Source organism: Oryza glaberrima, chromosome 12 (assembly GCF_000147395.1).
Source record: "Oryza glaberrima chromosome 12, OglaRS2, whole genome shotgun sequence".
NCBI classification, from domain to species: domain Eukaryota; kingdom Viridiplantae; phylum Streptophyta; class Magnoliopsida; order Poales; family Poaceae; genus Oryza; species Oryza glaberrima.
In genome coordinates, this window is record NC_068337.1 from 12,958,446 (window position 1) to 12,978,900 (window position 20,455).

At 40.0% G+C, this 20,455-nt stretch overlaps 1 pseudogene; it reads right to left on the minus strand.

The window, feature by feature from the left end:
• Positions 1 to 8,726: 8,726 nt before the first annotated feature.
• On the minus strand, positions 8,727 to 13,849 carry LOC127756286 (uncharacterized; annotated as a pseudogene).
• Positions 13,850 to 20,455: the final 6,606 nt, after the last annotated feature.

Consider the following 20,455-nt stretch of genomic DNA (forward strand, 5'->3'; position numbering starts at 1 on the left):
CCAGGAGGAGACGGTGAGACGCATCTACGAGACACAAGCCACGCCATCATACTATGGCGCAAGCGGTACATCATCCTTCCTGGGTGACAAGCGGCGTCTCGTGCACCATCTCCTCTGGCTCCGCCATCTCCTCCTGCACCATCTCCTCCGGTTCCTCCGCCACGTCCTCCTGCACCATCTCCTCCGGCTCCTCTGCCACCTCCTGCTGCACCATCTCCTCCGGCTCCTTCGGCTCCTCCGCCTCCTCCGCCTCCACCGTGTCCGCCTGCACCTCCCAAGACAAGGTCTCGCCAAGCTCCACCGCCTGCCCGCACAAGGGCAACGAAGAAGGCGAAAGTTGACGCCACCAAAAACAAGGAGCCACCGTACGATTGCAGTCAAGAGGAGCTTGATGCTTATGTGGCAAGAGAGGTGAAGAGGCAACTCAAGCCTCGGAGTCCTGAAAAGAAGATACCTATTGACCCGAGCGTGAAGAACTTCTTCAAGGGAATGTCCACAACAAACAAGGAGGCGTTACAGATATCGGACTATGACCGAACACTTCAGAGAGCCTATCACAAGAAGTCCAAACCAGTCCCTCAGCTTGGAGAACAACCAAACCAAGAGGTCGAGCCGTTGGTGACCGGCGAAGATTTGGGCATAACGGAATTCATTTCAGACACCAGTCTAACTGTGGATCAGTTGGTTGGAGGCACACCAATCCCGAAGGCGGAAGTGGCATACAAGTTTGAACTCGGTAAACCGCTTATCAAACCTGAACAGCTGCAATCCCTACCGACACAGATGTACAAATTCCATGAACGGTACATGGAAATGAGCGCCAAGGGTAGAGAGATGTTCGGAGCGAGGATCAGAAACCCCGACTTCTTGCAAGGAGAAGATGTTCTCTAGATCCATTTCAAGGATCTCTTCGATCTGTACCAGTTGGACGCCCTCGACGTCTCTCTTCTGAGCGCACGGATTTTGTATCTTTGAGTTCGATTTGTTTCGTTCAATAATTAGCTCCTAGCATATATGTAAGCAATAATGCTTTCCTTTCATCGTTGTAGAATGGAGATTCAAAGGGCCCGAAGGCGGAGGGTCTACGATACTGGGTTCATCGACCCTCGGAAAATCAACACCGAAATGATCAACAAGTATGAGAAAGACACAGAGGACAATCTCGTCCATCTCCTAACGCAGCAACATTTTAAGACGTACATACTACTGCCGTACAACACAGAGTGAGTTTTTATTGTCGTTCGAACAAATTTCGTTCCCATACATATAGCATGTTAATTTTCGATCATACATATCTCATCTCACGCATATTCCAGATTCCACTGGGTCCTGTTATTCTTCGACTTGGACGCATGCAAAGTCACTGTGTACGACTCAATGAATAAAGAGGAGAAGATTTTTGACAAGGTCTTCAAACTGATAGACAGGTAATATAATGCCATCTATTCCAAAGTCGCGGGGAATCTATTGCTATTATGTTGATCTCAGGTAATAATTAATTAATCATAGCTTGCAACTGCATATGTAGGGCTTGGGATCGGTTCCGTCAATTGGTCCGCGGGACGTGGAAAGAAAAACTTGGACGGAGGTTTCATTTTCCAGTGAGTACATGCATGATCCAAAATTATATTAAATTGAATCTCTAATTACAGTTAATATAAAGAGTATATTAAATCTCTCATCGTTTCTCATGTAGTGTGCAAAGCAGGACCAGAGAACTAACTTATGCGGCTACTACGTATGCGAGTATGCCCACTGCCTATCAAACCAAATATGCACAACACGAGAGTTCGATGTACGTATACATAAACCATTCAAAATTTCATTGCGTATCGATTTGTTAAGTTGTTTATTAATTTCATATATTGATACGTCATTATTTTTCGAACGATAGCGTATTCACATGAGGGATAATCTCCCACACAAGGATTTTATCACGGCTGTTCAAGAACAACTGATGGGATTCATCAACGAAGAAGTCCTTAATCCCGACAGTGAATTCTACTACGACGTATCGACAAGTCATAACGTCGGTCCTTCCTCTTCTGACATAATGCCGGCGTCGAAGTCGTAGCTATAGCTACTGAGCAAATGAATTGTACTATATATGCATATATATATATATATATATATATTTATATATGTACACATTTACTTTTGTGTTAATATATATTTTGGTAACATATATATATGCACATAAAATGTTAAGTGCTTTAAATTGTACATATGTGTGTGTAATATATGATTTATACATATGCATATATATATATATATGCCTATATATTATGCATATATATGTATTGTAACATATGTATGCATATATATATATATATATATATATATATATATATATATATATATATATATATATATATATATATATATATAATCAACCATGCTGCAAACAGGGCCATGCAAATAAAAAAAAAGGTGCACCGATCTTTAGTCCCGGTTGGTAACACAAACCGGGACTAAAGATAGTTTGGCCGGCCACGTGGCTGATCGATCTTTAGTCCCGGTTGGTAACACGAACCGAGACTAAAGATCAATCTTTAGTCCCAGTTATTTCACCCGGGACTAAAGATAGGATTCGTAGTCCCGGTTGGACAACCGGGACTAAAGGGGGTTACCAACCGGGACTACAAACGGTTTCTCCACCAGTGTCCTTATTGATAATAGACACAATCCCATCCTTATATAGTTGGTATAGCATGACCCCTAAGTAAGAATTCAATCTAATCTTATCTCTAACTTAACTAATAATCTTATCTCTAACTTAATTGATAATATGGGCTGCCTACGGACCTCTGCCTTCTGGCCCAATGCGAATGACATGAGGCATGGTTTATTGTTGCTGAAAGGGAGCTTCCTACCGTTGGAGTTATTTGTGAGTTGAAAATTGAAATACCTTGGTGTGCATCAATTTCTTGAGCAGCCTACTGGACTCTGTTTTGCATATTTTTCAGAAACTATAGTGCATGTAAAATGAAAGCGGATGGATCATTCTAACTGATGGATGAATACGCCAAGACTTTATGAGAAGTTGTACTACGACAAAAATATTCGATAGTGATACATTAGTAGAGACAATTTTCAAATCATCTCTATATTGAAATATAGAGTTCCGTAACCTATTAACAAGTTATAGAGGCAATTTTAAAATCGTCTAGAATAGTTCTGCGTTAAAGAAATTTTTTAGGCACTCTTGACATCTACTAGATGTATTTGCTAATTTTGTCTTTGTTAGGCATTTTTAGGCTCTCTATCATTCGTGTCAGTTTGTACAACTAAACGGGCCTTGCAAGTAGGATACCATGCAGACATAAGAGAAAGGTAAGAGTCCGCTATGAATATATGTGACGACATTGAGGACAGCTTTGCATGGATATGATTGTAAGATGGAAAGTTATGGGTGTCACATGTCATTTATATTTCTCCGTCTAGTGATTTGGGAAGATTTAATTGCGTATTCCTCGTTTTCTTGGGTAAGAATTAAAGCTTCAATATTAGGAGTACACACATGTCCTTTTTATGGCTATGTGTCATGTTTTTAAGTTATCAGAACTTTTGGTTATGTGCATTAGAGGCTGGAGATGCAATTCTCATGTTCCTTATCTAAAAGAAGCCTTCTTGCCTCTGACAACTTTCAACCCTATGTACGTGGAGGACATGTATGCACATGTTTACGTGACATTGTGTAATCTATGTCAAATTGTACCCTTCGAAACAGGTTTGCACCATATCGACACAGGTTCCGTAAGTAATAACTGATATGGTTAACAAATTGATATCGTTGTAATAATTAGGACAACAATTCCATACTACACATAACATTTGCCTTCTCTTGTTGAAGGGAAATATGGATTATCTTGACTTGAAAAATATATGCGGATCAAAATCCATCCCACGGTTGTGTACGGCTTCACATATATATGAAGTACGGTTCTATGTACGAAATTGTTTCAGAGGACAATATGATCTAATACTGCACTCTAGTACAACAAAGTTCCTCCAGGTAGGTACTGGAGAATGCCAAGCTATAGCGACATGAATTGGAAGCCAACTAACATGTTGTGACATAGATGGAGTTGAACTGAAGACACTAGCACTAGTATTCGTGGTGACTTCTCGTCACTCTTGAGTAACTATTTCTTTTGCTGGAGCTTCTCATTCCTAGGATATTCCACTTCTAATTAATGTCGATGAACTGATCTCAATGTGCTAACTGTTTATTGTGGCTTTTGGAAAGTGCTCGAGCTGGTGGAATGATCAAGTCGGTTGGAGTTTTCTAGAATCCAAAACATATTATTGAAGCAGTTTATCAAGCAAGGTGGAATGAGTCACGAACTTGTGGTACATTCTAGTCTCGTTGTACAATGCCAACCAGTTCCCCTCTATCCGTAGATTACACTGGCTATATATAAGGCTTGATGGATGACAATGCGAAGACTATAAATTAATGGAAAACCATATCTATCATACTTGCAATGGTGTCGGTGGATGGAGACTTGATATTAAGTAGGCTGGGCAACACTCTATAGTATGTATTTTGCATTTGAAGAAAATCCATTGTATTTATAAATGAACTTTTTTTATTAATCTCAGAAAACAACATCAAGATATCGATGATACAATTAATCTAGGACCAAATATAGGCTCTACATAGTTAGAACGTACACAATCAATAATTAAAAAAAAGGAAGAATGATGTGACAAAAAGATATCAAGCCGTAGCTTGTTATAACCACAAACGATCTTTATCGTTATACTCAAACATAGTAATGTTTGGACTGCGATAAAGGCCTCTAAAAAGGGAATGCCGCGTGTAGGTAGTTGCCGCTGCCATGATCTGGTCAGCAAATCCTATACTATAGGTTTTCACCACAGGAGACTACAGACTTCAACAGGGAACTGACTGTTTGCCATTTCTAGCTTTTGTGATTTTTCCTGGAACTATTTGACCATTAGTTGATTATGTTACTTTCAATTGGATGAAACCCTAAATTTGTGCTCGCTGCAACTCTTCCTGAAAGAGAGGAACAGGAGGCCAGTGACAATCTCTGTCTTCCCTGTCTGTAGATTTGTTATCGTGCGAGCGTGGAGATAGGGTCAATGCCCACATGGTGTGCTTTGTGTCGATGGAGGAAAACCAAATTATCTTTGTGCCGCCAAGCCTCGTTTGTCTCGTCGCGAGATTTTGGCATTCACTCTTTTCCTTGAAATGTATTAATTCTTATGCAATACTCCCTCCGTTTCACAATGTAAGTCATTCTAGCATTTCCCATATTCATATTGATGTTAATAAATCTAAACATATATATCTATCTAGATTCATTACCATTAATATAAATATGAGAAATGCTAGAATAACTTACATTGTGAAATGGAGAAAGTACAATTTATTTCCAATAATAACTATCTGCAATACAATTTCTTTCCAATAGTAACTATCTGTCCGTAGTGTCTTGTGAATAGATGACTCGTATTCTTTTTGAGGCTACTTAAAAAAACCCATTTTTATGGTGTTATCTCTGGGCTGTCAAAATAATCTTATTTTTATAACTTAAAAGTTGTAAGAGATCATTAATGGGCATAACCCGGCCATTTTGTGCATGCATGTATAGTTATATTCGGAAATATCAAGAGGATTTAAATCTCTGCCCTGCTCTTTTTCTCCCTTTGCAATCGCAAGTTACCTGTTTTATTAGCATGCTCACCAACCCGCTAAATGATATATTTTAAAAGAACTTTTGATATAACTGTTTTTTAAATAAAATCAAATAATTATTTTTCAAATTTCTAATAATTAAAACTTTATTTATCATATCTTAAATACTTACCTCATTTTCTGTGCAGCTAAAAAGCTCAAGGACGTTGGTCTGTTGAACGCACCCTTATTTATCCTCATAGATCGATAGGTTTCATGTACAGAAATCATTATTGATTTGTTTTTTCTGAAAATTATTTTTATTTATATTTATCACAAAATTCTTGGAAACATGAAATAGACGGATGAACCCAAATTAACTACATGGCTTCATTGGATCTTTTTGTTGAACCTTATAATTTGCGGATTGCACTCTGATTTCATACGTTTGTTTGCAAAGAAACACTCTCGTGCTTAAATCACATTAACAGAGAGATATCCTCGATATACGAACTACACGCATACAATGTAATCTAGTGATTCTTGTGGGAATTGAAGAAAAATATTACCTACTTACGGCACCAATCAACTAAACATGGCACCGTATAATTTGATCTTATATGTATAAAGACAGCTCGAATCCATCAGAGAAGTGGCCTTGGGACCCTACACCACATAAGCAGCGGTGTCCTAAGAGCATCACCAACAGTCTACCTATCTGATTCTCAAAACTGATTTTGAGGGATTTTAGTCCAAAAAACACCTTCGTTTATATACGGGCGCGAAACTCGTTCCCAATCTCACACTCCTAACTCTCTCCTCCCGTTCCCGCACGTGACGTGGGAGATAGCTATCTTTCTGCCCATGAAATAAAAAAATAAGGGAATTTTCTGTTGGTAGTTTAACAGAAGGGCCCATTTTATGTCTTGGGGATTGAATTTAGGCTATTTGTTGGAGGGAGGTGTTTTTTCACTTCCTATTTTCAATTTAGGAAACCAAAAACAATTTCATCCAGTCGTCCTCCAATTCTTTAAGGCTGAGCGCTAATCCGAGTGGAGAAATATGTCGGCACTCGGCATCGCGATAAAATTAAACTGAACACCATAGCACTAATGCTCTCGGTAACTTTACGATTTCCTGGAGCTGCTTCTTCTTTTCCCAGTGCCTCTCATTCCTATGGTACGTGTTCTTTTCCCAGCCGCTTCCAATGGAAAGTTTGGGGTATTTGTTTGAGTGATCAATAACCTTTGCATATGCTATTTGTATCCCTGATTCACAGGAAGCCCTCCTTCTGATTCAATTGTGGGCCAAGTGTGTATATAGGGAGGAGGCATGGGGTTTTTGATTGAGCTATTTATTATGCACTACTTAGTAGTTGTACTTGTACGAAGCAATTTACGTGGCGATGTGCGAGTCAAGAATAAGCAACACTTGATTAGAGTGTGTTGTGTTTCACTACCACGGTTCCACCAATCAGTTCCTCTCTTTTGCATGTTTATACTAGCATTATGCCAAATAAATGACGGAATGTGAGGCCTAGACGGGAGTGGGAAATGGTACTAATGCTAAATAAATGACGGAATGTGAGGCCTAGATGAGAGTGGGAAATGGTACTGATGAGACGCATCGCTGAAGAGGATCTTGTGCTTTAGAAGATGATACATTGCATTCATAGTGAATGCAATTGGGTTGTTTGAATGAATGGGCATGCAGGAACTGAATTCATGTTAAGTGGCAAAATTTCATGTATTAGATGAATCATGCAGTGATATAACTGTGGCTCAAAGAAACAGCTGTTCACTGGAAACGAACAGATATAACTGAGCCAAGCAAAAGAAGATTGACATGCCTACTACTTCAGGATTGAGGGATTACCATTATTCATGGAATATTCTGGTGGTCTTTGCTTGATTGACAAAGTGATCTTCTCGTAGACAATTCGGCTCGAATTCTTATGCGCAGAAAAATGAAATTGTCCGACCCATTGGTCATCTTCGCCCTCTGTAGTTCCTTGGTGCTATCTAGGATCACACTGGCCTACGCATAGCATCAACAATCCTTTGATTTGCTCCCTGATGCATCTCACTCTCATTTCACATAATGAAGATGCCCAGGAACTGAATTCATGTCAAGTGGCAAAATTTCATGAATTAGATGAATCATGCAGTGATATAACTGTGGCTCAAAGAAACAGCCGTCCACTGGAAACGAACAGATATAACTGAGGCAAGCAAAAGAAGACCGACATGCCTACTACTTCAGGATTGAGGGATTATCATTATTTATGGAATATTCTGGTGGTCTTTGCTCGATTGAGTGATACATTCGTAGACAATTCTGCTCGAATTCTTATGCGCACAAAAATAAAATTGTCCAACCCATTGGTCATCTTCGCCCTCTGTAGTTTCCTGGTGCTATCTAGGATCACACTGGCCTACGCATAGCATCAACAATACTTTGATTTGCTCCCTTCTCATTTCACAGAATGAAGATGCCTAGGAACTGAATTCATGTCAAGTGGCAAAATTTCATGTATTAGATGAATCATACAGTGATATAACCGTGGCTCAAAGAAACAGCCGTTCACTGGAAACGAACTGATATAACTGAGGCAAGCAAAAGAAGACTGACATGCCTACTACTTCAGGATTGAGGGATTATCATTATTCATGGAATATTCTGGTGGTCTTTGCTTGATTGAGTGATATACTCGTAGACAATTCTGCTCGAATTCTTATGCGCACAAAAATAAAATTGTCCAACCCATTGGTCATCTTCGCCCTCTGTAGTTCCCTGGTGCTATCTAGGATCACACTGGCCTACGCATAGCATCAACAATCCTTTGATTTGCTCCCTGATGCATCTCACTCTCATTTCTCAGAATGAAGATGCCCAGGAACTGAATTCATGTCAAGTGGCAAAATTTCATGTATTAGATGAATCATGCAGTGATATAACTGTGGTTCAAAGAAACAACCGTTCACTGGAAACGAACAGATATAACTGAGCCAAGCAAAAGAAGATTGACATGCCTACTACTTCAGGATTGAGGGATTATCATTATTCATGGAATATTCTGGTGGTCTTTGCTTGATTGACAAAGTGATCTTCTCGTAGACAATTCTGCTCGAATTCTTATGCGCAGAACAATGAAATTGTCCAACCCATTGGTCATCTTCGCCCTCGGTAGTTCTCTGGTTCTACCTAGGATCACACTGGCCTACACCATAGCATCAGCAATCCTTTGATTTGCTCCCTGATACATCTCACTCTCATTTCACAGAATGAAGATACAAGCTCATCTCCCCTGCAGTTTGCACTAAACTAAGCGATGTGCGAATGACGTGTGGGACTAATGAGCTTTCTCGTTTGGCGTGCGTTAAAAACCTCTCTCCGAACTAATGAACTTTCTCTCCGAACGGAGGAAAAGAGCACAGCCTTACCAAGTGCAAGGTGTCAATGGAAAGTGATATATATGGATGACCCTTAGCCCTCTGTTGTAGACTTGCTCTCTGCTTTCCTTCAGAATCAGCCTTAGTAAAACACTAGTACTACTAGAAATATAAGGGCGGCGTAACGCCGCGCACGCTAATATGTACATAGAGTTAGTAATATGCATATAATGAAAGTATATGGGGGTGTACGGTACAGAAAAATGTTGTATAATAAATTAACAGAAATACAGAACACGTTGCGGTTCGTTTTGCCAACAAGTGGGAATAACATAATTTTAAATTTACTCATATTCCCAAGCTCCGGCAGTATGACTTCCGTAAGTTTGTTCCCATGTAAATATCTGAAGAAAAAGGTGACAGTAAGTGCTAGAGAAGAGAAGAAAGCAATCTCAGCAAAAATCAGCTGCATATATTATTTGCCGCGCGGCATGGAATCTTGTCGAAAGGAACTTGATGCAAACTAAAATGCAAGAAGATTCAGTAGATCACACAGCGAGAACCAGGAAGTGAAGCAGATTAGTTCCCTTCTCCATTTAATTAACACATGAGATAAATTCAGGTTTTGAATCATGCGATGATTAAAAGTCACCATATTATTCATTGACACAATCTGGAACAACAATAATATGGACACCACCAGCAGATGGAAGAAACATAAATATAACATAAATATTACTTCAATTTAGTTGGGTAAAAGTGAGAGTACTCTATTACCGATCATAATATGCAAAGAATAGTGAGTCGTAGTTAAATCTGCAGTTTGAAACAAGCACTACGGCTTATAAAATCAGTACAAGGGCTCTATTATTCCCATCATTAAGGATGTCAAAAACATGTAGTTGGGGTTATTTGCATAGTAGTTAAAACGATGGTCCTCACCTAAGGCCCAATATAATTAGTTTCACAGAAAACACATCGGTTCAAACAAATATAGAGGGTAAACTGTGCCTGTAATGCATCACTGCTAATTCTAGAACCTGTTGAAATTATAAGCACATAATGATTTAATTTATTCCATAAATAAACCATGACATTGTAGATGTAAACTAGCATGAACGCATCATTAGATCTACACATGCAAACTAAGCAGTAAAACATAAACAGATCAAATATGCGCAACATGTCAAACACGTACCGAGGTGGCGGAAAGACCGGTTCCTCAGCAGGAACTACTCGCGGTTGCGGACGTCGACGAAGGCGCGCAGCACGCGAGCGGAGAGGAAGGCGAGCCGTCGCTGACGAACAGGGATCTGTCGCGCGAAGCGCTTCCCAAAAACCTTATTGCCGCCTTCTCCCGGTGCAGGACGTCGAAGGCAGAGGTTCCGGAGACTTGCTCTCCCGATCGCTGGTGCACGCCGGCGAGCAGGATGGAGTAGTCTACGAGCGACGGCGCAACACAGAGTAGGAGGTAAACTCTAGATTGATTTCGCGTGTGTTGCGTGAAGGCCGCGGCTTGGTTTATATAGAGGTAGGTCGCTTGGTCAAGGCGCCCGCACGATCTCCACTCCGCGTAACCGAACCGGATAAGTCGCGCATAACTTATACGGACTCCACGCCGTTTTCACGCACTGGATTTTTCGGAATGTTTCCAAAACAAAACAAATCCGAATTTCCCGCAGCAAAACAAAATTGCAAAAGGAGACTGCATCTACGCAAGGGTGAGGAGCCAATTTTGCGGACTATTCGACGCATACGTCGTGCACGCGCACCGTACGCCAGGCCAGGCGAGCGAGCACGCGTGTGTTCCCCCTCTTCTCTCCACCACACATGCTTCAAGTGGCTAGGAGGGCATCCTCCCTTTTAAGGAGGTCTCCCTCTCCTAGACTAAGCAAGGTGGTACTAAACTCCACATACATGCCATCTCATGAGGTGGGCTTTTGTGATTTTCCAAAGAATTAATCTTTGAGTGGGCCTTAGCCCATCCATTAATTCCAACACAACCCAATACAACTGTAATGAAGAAAAAAATGCTACTTTCTCTGTTTCATATTATAAGACTTTCTAGCATTGTCCACATTCATATAGATGTTAATGAATCTGGACACACATATATGTATAGATTAATTAACATATATATGAATGTGGGCAATGCTAGAAAGTTTTATAATATGAAACGGAGGAAGTATTAAAACTGTAGAAATCAAATATCTCTAAAAGAGATCCCCATCAAACTTGAGCAAAGAAATCTCTTCATCATATAAACCTTATTCAAGCAACATGTGCAATCAATATTAGAAGTTGGCAAGTTGCTTTAGGCAAATCTGGGAGAAAAACAGAGAAACTTTCGTGACTCTAATTCAGAGCTGTGTTGCCGACTGCTTGGTGTTTCAGTAAATTTCAGAGCATGACGGCGTCTTAATTAAGGGCATGCACGTGCAGTTCTGCACTATCCAGGAACCCGCATGACTTCGAATTCTGATTCCCCACTCCATTTGCCAAACATCTTTTGCAGATTAATGGATCCATTAATCAAAAGTTTAGCAATCCTGAATATTAAGTGGCTTCTCATAGGTTCGGAGAAAACAACACTTACCTTGAGCATGACCCCCAAGGCCTCGGCGATGAACCCAAATCGGCCCCTGCTCTTCTGTGCTTGTGCCGCTTCCATGGGCTGCTCTGGGCCACCTCCTCCATCCACTACATCTGCTGCGACAATCGGTGAGCTTCAGCGGCATGTGGAGCCCCGGATCAAGTCGAAGCCGTGGAGGCTTGCCCGCCCCCTGCACACCGACGTGCATCGTCCTAGGGCGTCGTCGTAGTGAGGTGGTCATGTACAGTGCGTCCAGCTCTGCCCGACCGGCGACCCTCCTGGCCCCCCGCCGCCGCATTGGCTGGGTCAGCGGCAAGCTCCGCCACCACGCGCGTCATGACGCCGAACTCCACCAGCCGCTTGTGTCCTCCGGCCGTCGCCACCATGCTCACCGCCTTCCCGCACATCTCGCACTCCACCACCACCGTGGCGACCAGACTGTCCACCGCTCTCTCAAGCGGGGTGGAGTTCGATCAGACCGTCCGCCGCCTTGGCTGCTCTCCAGCTTCCCCTCCGACATTGTCTCCCCTCCACAGACTCAGCCGCGGCGAGCCTGTTCCTGGCTGTAGGCCCCGCTCCAAACCGTGTCGAGCAACAGCACCTCCTCGGGCCGGAGGCGGAGATGGCTCCTAGCGGCGGCGCATGCACGGTGGGCAGGGACGGGGCCATGTGCACCGGCGAGCGGAGGGCGCCCGACGGCGTGTGTAGGTACATGCGGATGGGTGGCTAGGAACACTCCAGGGGGAGCTCCGGGAGGGTGAGGGAATGGCTCACGACCCTCTCCTTCCACCAGTTGGTCGAATTCGTCGGCGAGGACGGCGGCGCCCGGTGGGGTGGAGGAGGGAAGAAGGTGGCGGCAGCGGCTATGGGGGAATGGCGGGCGGCGATGGGGGGACGGTGGATGCTGGACGGCGGACGCGGGGGAGGGGGGGCGGGCCGGGCAGGCGGCGGCGCTGAGGTGATGGAGACGGGGAGGGAATGGGGTAGGGTTTGGGTTAGATTAGGACATTTTTCAGAACAACGCCTGTGTTTTTTTTTACAGCGTTACCCCTACAAATGCAATTTTCTCTTCTTACCATTGTATTTCACTGAAAGACAAGGTGTTTTCTGGATAAGTGACAACGGAGTATCAGTCGTTTAAGAACATTTGTAATATTTCGTGCAAACGCGAAGAGATTTTTGCAAAATTGCAAATCACGCTAAACCTCCCCGAGGAGCCGAAAAAAATTCAAAAAAAGGAGAAAATTGCAACGGGTAGGGGAGTTATTGATTGATGATACTACTCGTCTAATTTTATAACCAAATTGTTTTATCTTCCATCACTGAATGTTTATGCGCTGGATGAAGATAAAGATTTTCATGGCACGCTTTTCAAACTGCTAAACGGTGCGTTTCGTGCGAAAACTTTCTATATGAAAGCTGTTCTATAATATTATATTAATCTATTTTTCAAGTTCGTAATAATTAAAACTCAATCAATCATACATTAATATCACCACGTTTTGCGTAAAAAAAACTTGATCTTCATCTTCAGGAGAAAAGAACTATGAAACAACTTTATCTTGATCTTGATCTTAATCTTAATACAAAGTTTTTTTACGTACAGGGCTATAAATACCAAGTCGACGACCCCTCGTCCTCCTGGACTCAGTCGCGAGGATGAGGAGTCGTCGACTTGGTATTCCCTCATTCTCCCGGAGCTCCCCCTGGCCTGGAAAGCTCCTAGCCACCCATCCGTGTGTACCTACACACACCGTCGGGCGCCCTCCGCTCGCCGTTGCACATGTACGTAATCTTAATACCAAGTCGACGACCTTCCTTGTCTTGCATTTGGTACCTTCATATATTACTGATTTGAGCAATAAATACTACCTTGTCCGTCCAAAAAATATAGGGCTCCCTTGTTTTTAGGAGATTCAACATTTGAGTTTAGAATTAACATTCAGTTTGTACTAGCAATATACGTGGTTAGTGTTATGCTTGTGATATCATTAGGTTGGTACACGTTTTTCAAATATGGTGGAACTTGAGTTTTCAAATTTCTGAAACGGGAAAATATTTTGTTTCTAAAGTTGATTATTTTCAATGGCTGTTACCATAGACTTCTGAGAACGAACCGAGACTTCTGCCTCCAGGTTTCACGATCTCTCGGCTCTCGCTCAAGGAGGTTGCATCTGTCCCTGGAGGCAGAGGTGGTCGATTGAGTGTTATATCCATGACCACATTCACCGTGCAATCAGCATCGTACAACAGCTAGCCGCCTCATGTCGTCGAGAACGAGCAAATGAATGTTGCGAAACTCCCGAACCGGCCACCTACATGTGCAATACGCGAATCGACGTGGTTGGCGGCTAGTTAATAGAAAACAATAACCTATATCCTATTAAAAATGCCTACCATTCTTTACAGTTGATGAATAACATTATAAATAATTGCTTCTATGTATTACTTAACTACGATATAGTATAAAGCTAACTATTAGGTTACAAAATTATAAAAGCAAAGCTGACAAAAACAATTTAGGGAGAAAACATGGTAGATGTTCTTCGGTTAATATTATCCTTATATAAGTGTCTCAAGCAAATCATACGACGTATGTCCATTAAACTTCCTCAAAACACTCTCAAGTTGCCAAATCCTATAAAATTTGAGAAAAAAGCAAAACATATATCCTTAATTTCCACTTAAATTGATGGGTCCAATATTATGAGCCATTAGATTAAACTGCGGTTCCACCTTTCCTTCCACTCAGGAGGTATGTAACCTTCCTCTTTTTCCCTTTCCATTTTTCTATGTATTTAGTTGAGACACTATAAATAACAGCTGCTTTATAAACATTGAATATCAGCATATAAGTCTTAACAGATGTAAATAAACTAGATCTACAATATTTAAAAAGAGTGAACTACATGGCCGGTACTTAAACTTGTGGTAAACTTTTGGTGTGGTGTCACTTAGGTCCGTGAACTTAAAAATTGCACATTTAGATCCGTGAAGTTGGTTTAATGCACCACCCCCGGTCCAATCGTCCTTTGACCATGTTTGACCACTAATGTGGCATGCCACGTAGGCAACACTTTTGTGCTCAGCCCCCTCCATATATACCTTCGCACATAACTTGCCCTGACCTGTGCATTTCAACCCAACCCCCCCCCCCCCCCAAAATATCCCTAAATTGGCTAGGGTTTCGACGGTGAGGTTAGCGGAAGGAAGCCGAGCGGTAGCAGCCTCGACGGTGAGATTAGCGGCAGGAGGCAGCGTAGTGCAGCGGGGTTAGCGGAGGAACAGTGCGGCCTGATTAGCGGCGGTAGGCGGCGCACTGTGGCTTGCATGCTAGGCATCCCCATGGATTATGTAAGCTCGTCCTCGTCTTGAAGTCGTCAGAAGGTGTTGTTGATCAATTGCTCGTTGCCCAAGGATAAGGTCATTTTGGAGCACAGAGCAATGGCAATTGCTAATCGGGATCACATTCTCTATACATGCAAGGAGAAGAATGAGAGAGAAGAACGATTTGAGGATTTTTTTTTTGGATTCTGGTGTCACTATATAGCTACAAGGAGATATATGCGACGTGTTGTGATGTGGAGGGTGCTGAGAGCAAACGTGTTGCCTACTTGGCATGCCATGTTGGTGGTCAAATGCAGTCAAAGGACGATTGGACCGGGGTGGTACATTAAACCAAGTTTACGGACCTAAACGTGCAATTTTCAAGTTTACCGACCTAAGTGACACCACCACACAAGTTTAGGGACCGGCCATGTATTTTACTCATTTAAAAATATAGTTTACACCATTATATGATATTATCTTAGATTATTTCCTAATAAAAATATTTGTTTGTTGATTTTTAGTTAAACCGGTGGATATATTATTTAGACCATGAGATCTATCTTTTGTTAAAAAAAACAAAGCCTTGGAAGTCCTCTTTGTCTCTCTATACAACACATGTGATATCTTTACCTTCTACACGTATGACGAAGCATCGTATACCTAAGGTAGCTAAGGTGATCATGATGTTGTAGCGCTACTGCTTTGCTAAAGTGATTGGTTTTTTTAATAACATGAAAATAAATTGCGAAGATGCAATGTAGAAAGAAGAAGAATCAAGCACTGCTTTGGAATTACCATGTGTCACATACACATATATTACACATGTAATTTTCTAATAAATTACACAGGTTAATTAAGAACTTGCTTTGGAAAAAAACATTTTGGACACTGTGTTCCATGCATGAGGGAGGAGGAACGTGGTGTCGCTCCATATGTAAACTAAAAAATTAGACAAAATATGGTGTATGCGACTATGACAAGATGATAGATGAGTGGAGGATACCACCGAGGAATGAGCGGTCCAAGAATAATGACAAAATATTTTACATTTATATGTGATTGAGTGACCACATCGATGTGTTAGTTGTACAAGGAATTTTTTTTATTATGAATAATGACAAACATACCAGTTAGAAGGAGAATATGTGATTATTTGAATTTAAAATAAACAAATAAGAAAACCAAAAAAAATTAAGTAGTCATGGATGGTTTCATAAATTTTTATTAATTCTGGTGATGTAAATAATATTCAATTTATTGAACAAAACTATATTTTTGATATAACCAGACTACATGATAGAAAAACTTTACTACAAAACAATTCAAAATGTATAAGTAAACTACCATACTAATTAAATTTATATAATTATGGTATTATTTTAAACAAATATTATTTCAAGAAAATAACCAAACTTGCCAAAACTAAAGAAATTAGCTTCAAACAATGTTGATATTTTGCAATACCAAGCAAAGCAATGGTGTAGGTATTTTGTATGCACCAAAACCTTTTAAAGTTCTTCAGAACTATGGAGAACTTGTATAGATGGAGGAAATCCAACTTTTAATTTATCCTTAATTTATTTGTCATATGCCTTCATAAGATCATTCATTTTGTGTTCCTTGATCTCGCAATTTTCGCTTGTAGCCATATTTGAATGGTATGTATACAAGTGATATGCTTCATAATTAAGCTAGCGGTAGTTTAATATTTAGTTGATCCATCTTCTATTCAAGAGTCGATGAATGCTTTTTGAGATACGTTAAGAAAATAGAACCCCCAAATCAATTTCCAAAGGATATTGTTCGATACCTATAAGACAATTTCTAAAATTACTATAATCTCATCTTTCAACAATATAAATGCCCGCACATCGTGCGGGCTACCTTCCTAGTTCATGAAATATCTGTATAAGTGGATTATTAACTGCATGTAATAATATTTTCACACTACTGAATCTATATTATTTGTACATTTAATTGAAAATTTTCTTTTCTTTTTTTTTGGCAACACGCAAAAGATTTGAGGAACTTTTGAAGACTCGTGCATTTTACTCCCCAGACAACAGTAGAGAAATTACAGGTTTAAATGTGGAAATGTAAGTTTTCAGCTCCAACTTAATTTCCCGCGTCTCTCGGAGAATAAAAGTTCTTGAGACGTAGATGATTGGCGTCCTGTCACAGGCGAAAAACAGAGAAGACTCGCGAATTCCGCCCCTTCCATGCCATCCACACAACGAGGATGAACACAGTGCTGAAACTCTGTCTCATGGGTGCAGGATGCAAAGTGGTTGATTGCAGCCATCCTTCTAGCAGGTGAATGCTGTGAACCCTATGCTCCTCTAGCTGTCTACTCCTACATGGAAGCTTCTCACACTTGTTGCAGGCTTGCAGCTAGGTGGAGGAGCAATATAGAGTACATGTCACCATGTTGCGGAACATCTGCTCTGGTAAAGAACCTAGACACAGGTCGGCATGTGGCATTGGACGGCGCAGCTTTCTGCTTCCTGATGCATCCCATTCTCGCTGTACACAAATGGTGCAGTTTGCACTAGCACCGCTGCTGGGTGGATGACCCAGTGAGTGACTCATGTCAGACCAAGGAGAGAATGGGAGGTGGTATTTTTTATTGAGTTTCTAAGCACTGGACTCACTGATCTTGTTGTTTTTCAGGATCTGTTCTATTTATTTGTCGTCCATGACACTATGACATGCACAGGACAAGGATTTTTTGAAACGGATTCTTAAATTTGTCTCTTTCTTTAAAGACAATACATTTAGTAAGAAAATCGTTTTATTACTAAATTGCTTACATGGTATAGTTTGAGCTATTTGTTAAGTTCAATCGTTAAAATATTTAATCATACTTAATGAAGTAGATAGCCTACGACAATAATCAGTTCAATAATATAAATCGAAGCTAAACTATTAGTTGCGCTGGTGACGCAGACATGACATTTATAAAGGACATACGTTATATGTATGTGTTTTTTGTGACTTGTACTAAGTTTGTACATCTGCATTGTACTTCTAGAAAAAAAACATTGACTTGCATAATTTCTAGCGCTTTTTCCTAGCACACCCGCACTCACAAGTCTTCATTGCCCGGAATTTTTTTTAAGAAGAGAATAGTTGAAACATAACTAAATAATTTCAGTAGATAAAGCAATCTTAGTAAATGTTTTTTAACGCTCGAAAAAGGATATATATATTAAGATAAAGGAGTTGTGCTATTGATTTAGTATATCTGATATATACACTACAACTCTATGTATAATATGGCAATGTTTTTTTTTTTTGGAAAAAACTGTATGAAAGATTCATATAACATATATATTGTTATATATTTATAAACAGAGCTACAAAATTTACTGGTTTTATTTTACAAACTTTCTAGCCATTGTAAGATGTGGGGCTCCCTTAAAAAAAGATGTAAGGGTAATAACTATGTTTTGCCCTATGGATAATCATTGCAAACTCTTGTGTTGCGAGGACCTATGGCCCGGAAAATTTTGTTGTTTCTTTTTATCCAAATGCTCCAAGCCATAGCAGTAATTTCTTCCACATAAAAAGTCACATGTATCTTGATCTTGATATGTTCAATTGCCGCTTGCACCATGACATTTTGACTTCTTGTTGAACAAATGAAATCCAAACACTGTTTTGCAAAATGACAAGTGAAGAAAATATGTTGAATGGTTTCTTCTTGCCCATGGTTACACATTGCAGAAGTGTAATATGCCCCTTTTTACGAGATGTTTATGCATGATGCATATTTTTACAAACGTTCATGCTGCTTCCTGCAATGTCTTCAACTATTTACAGATAGAGTTACTTGTATAAATTAATCCATATTCTTGTTTAAATTATTTACTTCGGGTTAATATTTGACATAATGGATATCCTGTAATTCCCTATATCTAAACAAATGATATGACGTAATCTAATTAATTTAATGATATTCAATGCACACTGGATCTATCTTCTTACAAGAAAACAATCCCATTAGTACCACTAGTACTAAAGCTTGTAAGTAATTCAACCTGACAATTTCTTCGCCGGATTGAAAGTAACAGCTGTAGTGCAAGAACAACATGAATATATGTTGCCACATCAGTAAAAAAAAATACAGTTGACAACTACACCTAATTGAATTCACTACTGGAGAACTGATCTTTTTTGGGTCATGCAAAAATGACATTAGTTTTGGTTCGAATAGGAAACGGGATTAAAGATCATTTTTAGTGCCGGTTTAAAATTGCAATGGGACTTTATGATTTTTAGTCCCGGTTCACTTTCTGTCAGGGGCAGGGGTGGAAATTTTGGACTGAAATTTCCGAAATTTCAGTCATTTCGGACCCCTCCGATACGATATTATTTCGGCCAAAATTTTTTATTTTTTTATTTTTTTCATGAATTTTGGTAATATCTGTTCAAATTCAACTAAATTTTGTTAAAACTTTTGGAAATTTTGGTATTTTGGTGATGCCCGATCAAATATGCTAAACCGAAAAGTTTAACCCTAGTCAGGGGCTGTCAGGGGACCACGGATCTTTAGTCCCGGTTAGTGTTACCAACTAGGACTAAAGTGGATTGCAAACCAGGATTAAAGAGGCTTTTCTCATCAGTATTTGTTCCTAAACTAAATCGTTTCTTAGCAAACAATGCAATTAAATTCTTACATTCTCTGTGAATAAGTATGACTGCAGTTTCGATATTCAAAGTCCACGTTCCCAATAATAACTAGCTAGCAAACTTAAATTTACAATATTTCAGGTTTTTTATTGGTTTCGGAAGATTTTGGTGGTCTTTTCCTCTCCCTTTCCATCATCACAGCAGTGGGTGTCTTGTAAATATCCAATCCTCGTCCTCCTCTTCTTCTTTTGAATGCATTATGCCGTTCTCTTGCGTATTTGGGTCATAATTTCGTTAAATTATCAACGAACATTCTTAGATGATGATTTCCTACAAAAATCTATTCAACATCCATTACTCAGTAAAGTGTTTCTATTTTTTACTTCATGGTACAATTGTAAATGTATAAAAATGTAAGCACATTGAATTAGAAGGAAAAATTATGGTAAAACATCCAATACAATATAATGTCAAGAAAACCAAACACTGAAATGTGATGTGAAATAATAATTTTAAATACGTTCAATTCAAATAAAGGATAAATATATGTAGCAGCCGAGTCTTTCCCATTAAGGACAGTTAATTTTTAGATTAAAACCCGATTAAAAAAAGAAGAAACCAGTTAATGGACCATAATTGAGGTGCAGTTGGTTGGAAATTTATGAGCTTCGTGAATTTTTCACCAGCTCCTTCAGTGTGTGCACATCCATCTCTTGTAATAAAAAAAAGGAGAAATACTATTAATAAGACTGAATTTCAGTCGTCATAAATGCAAGTGACCCTCTCCAAAAATCATAATAGTCCATTATGACACCCAGAAATTATAAAATGACATTATCCTGGAGATAACTTCATCCCATC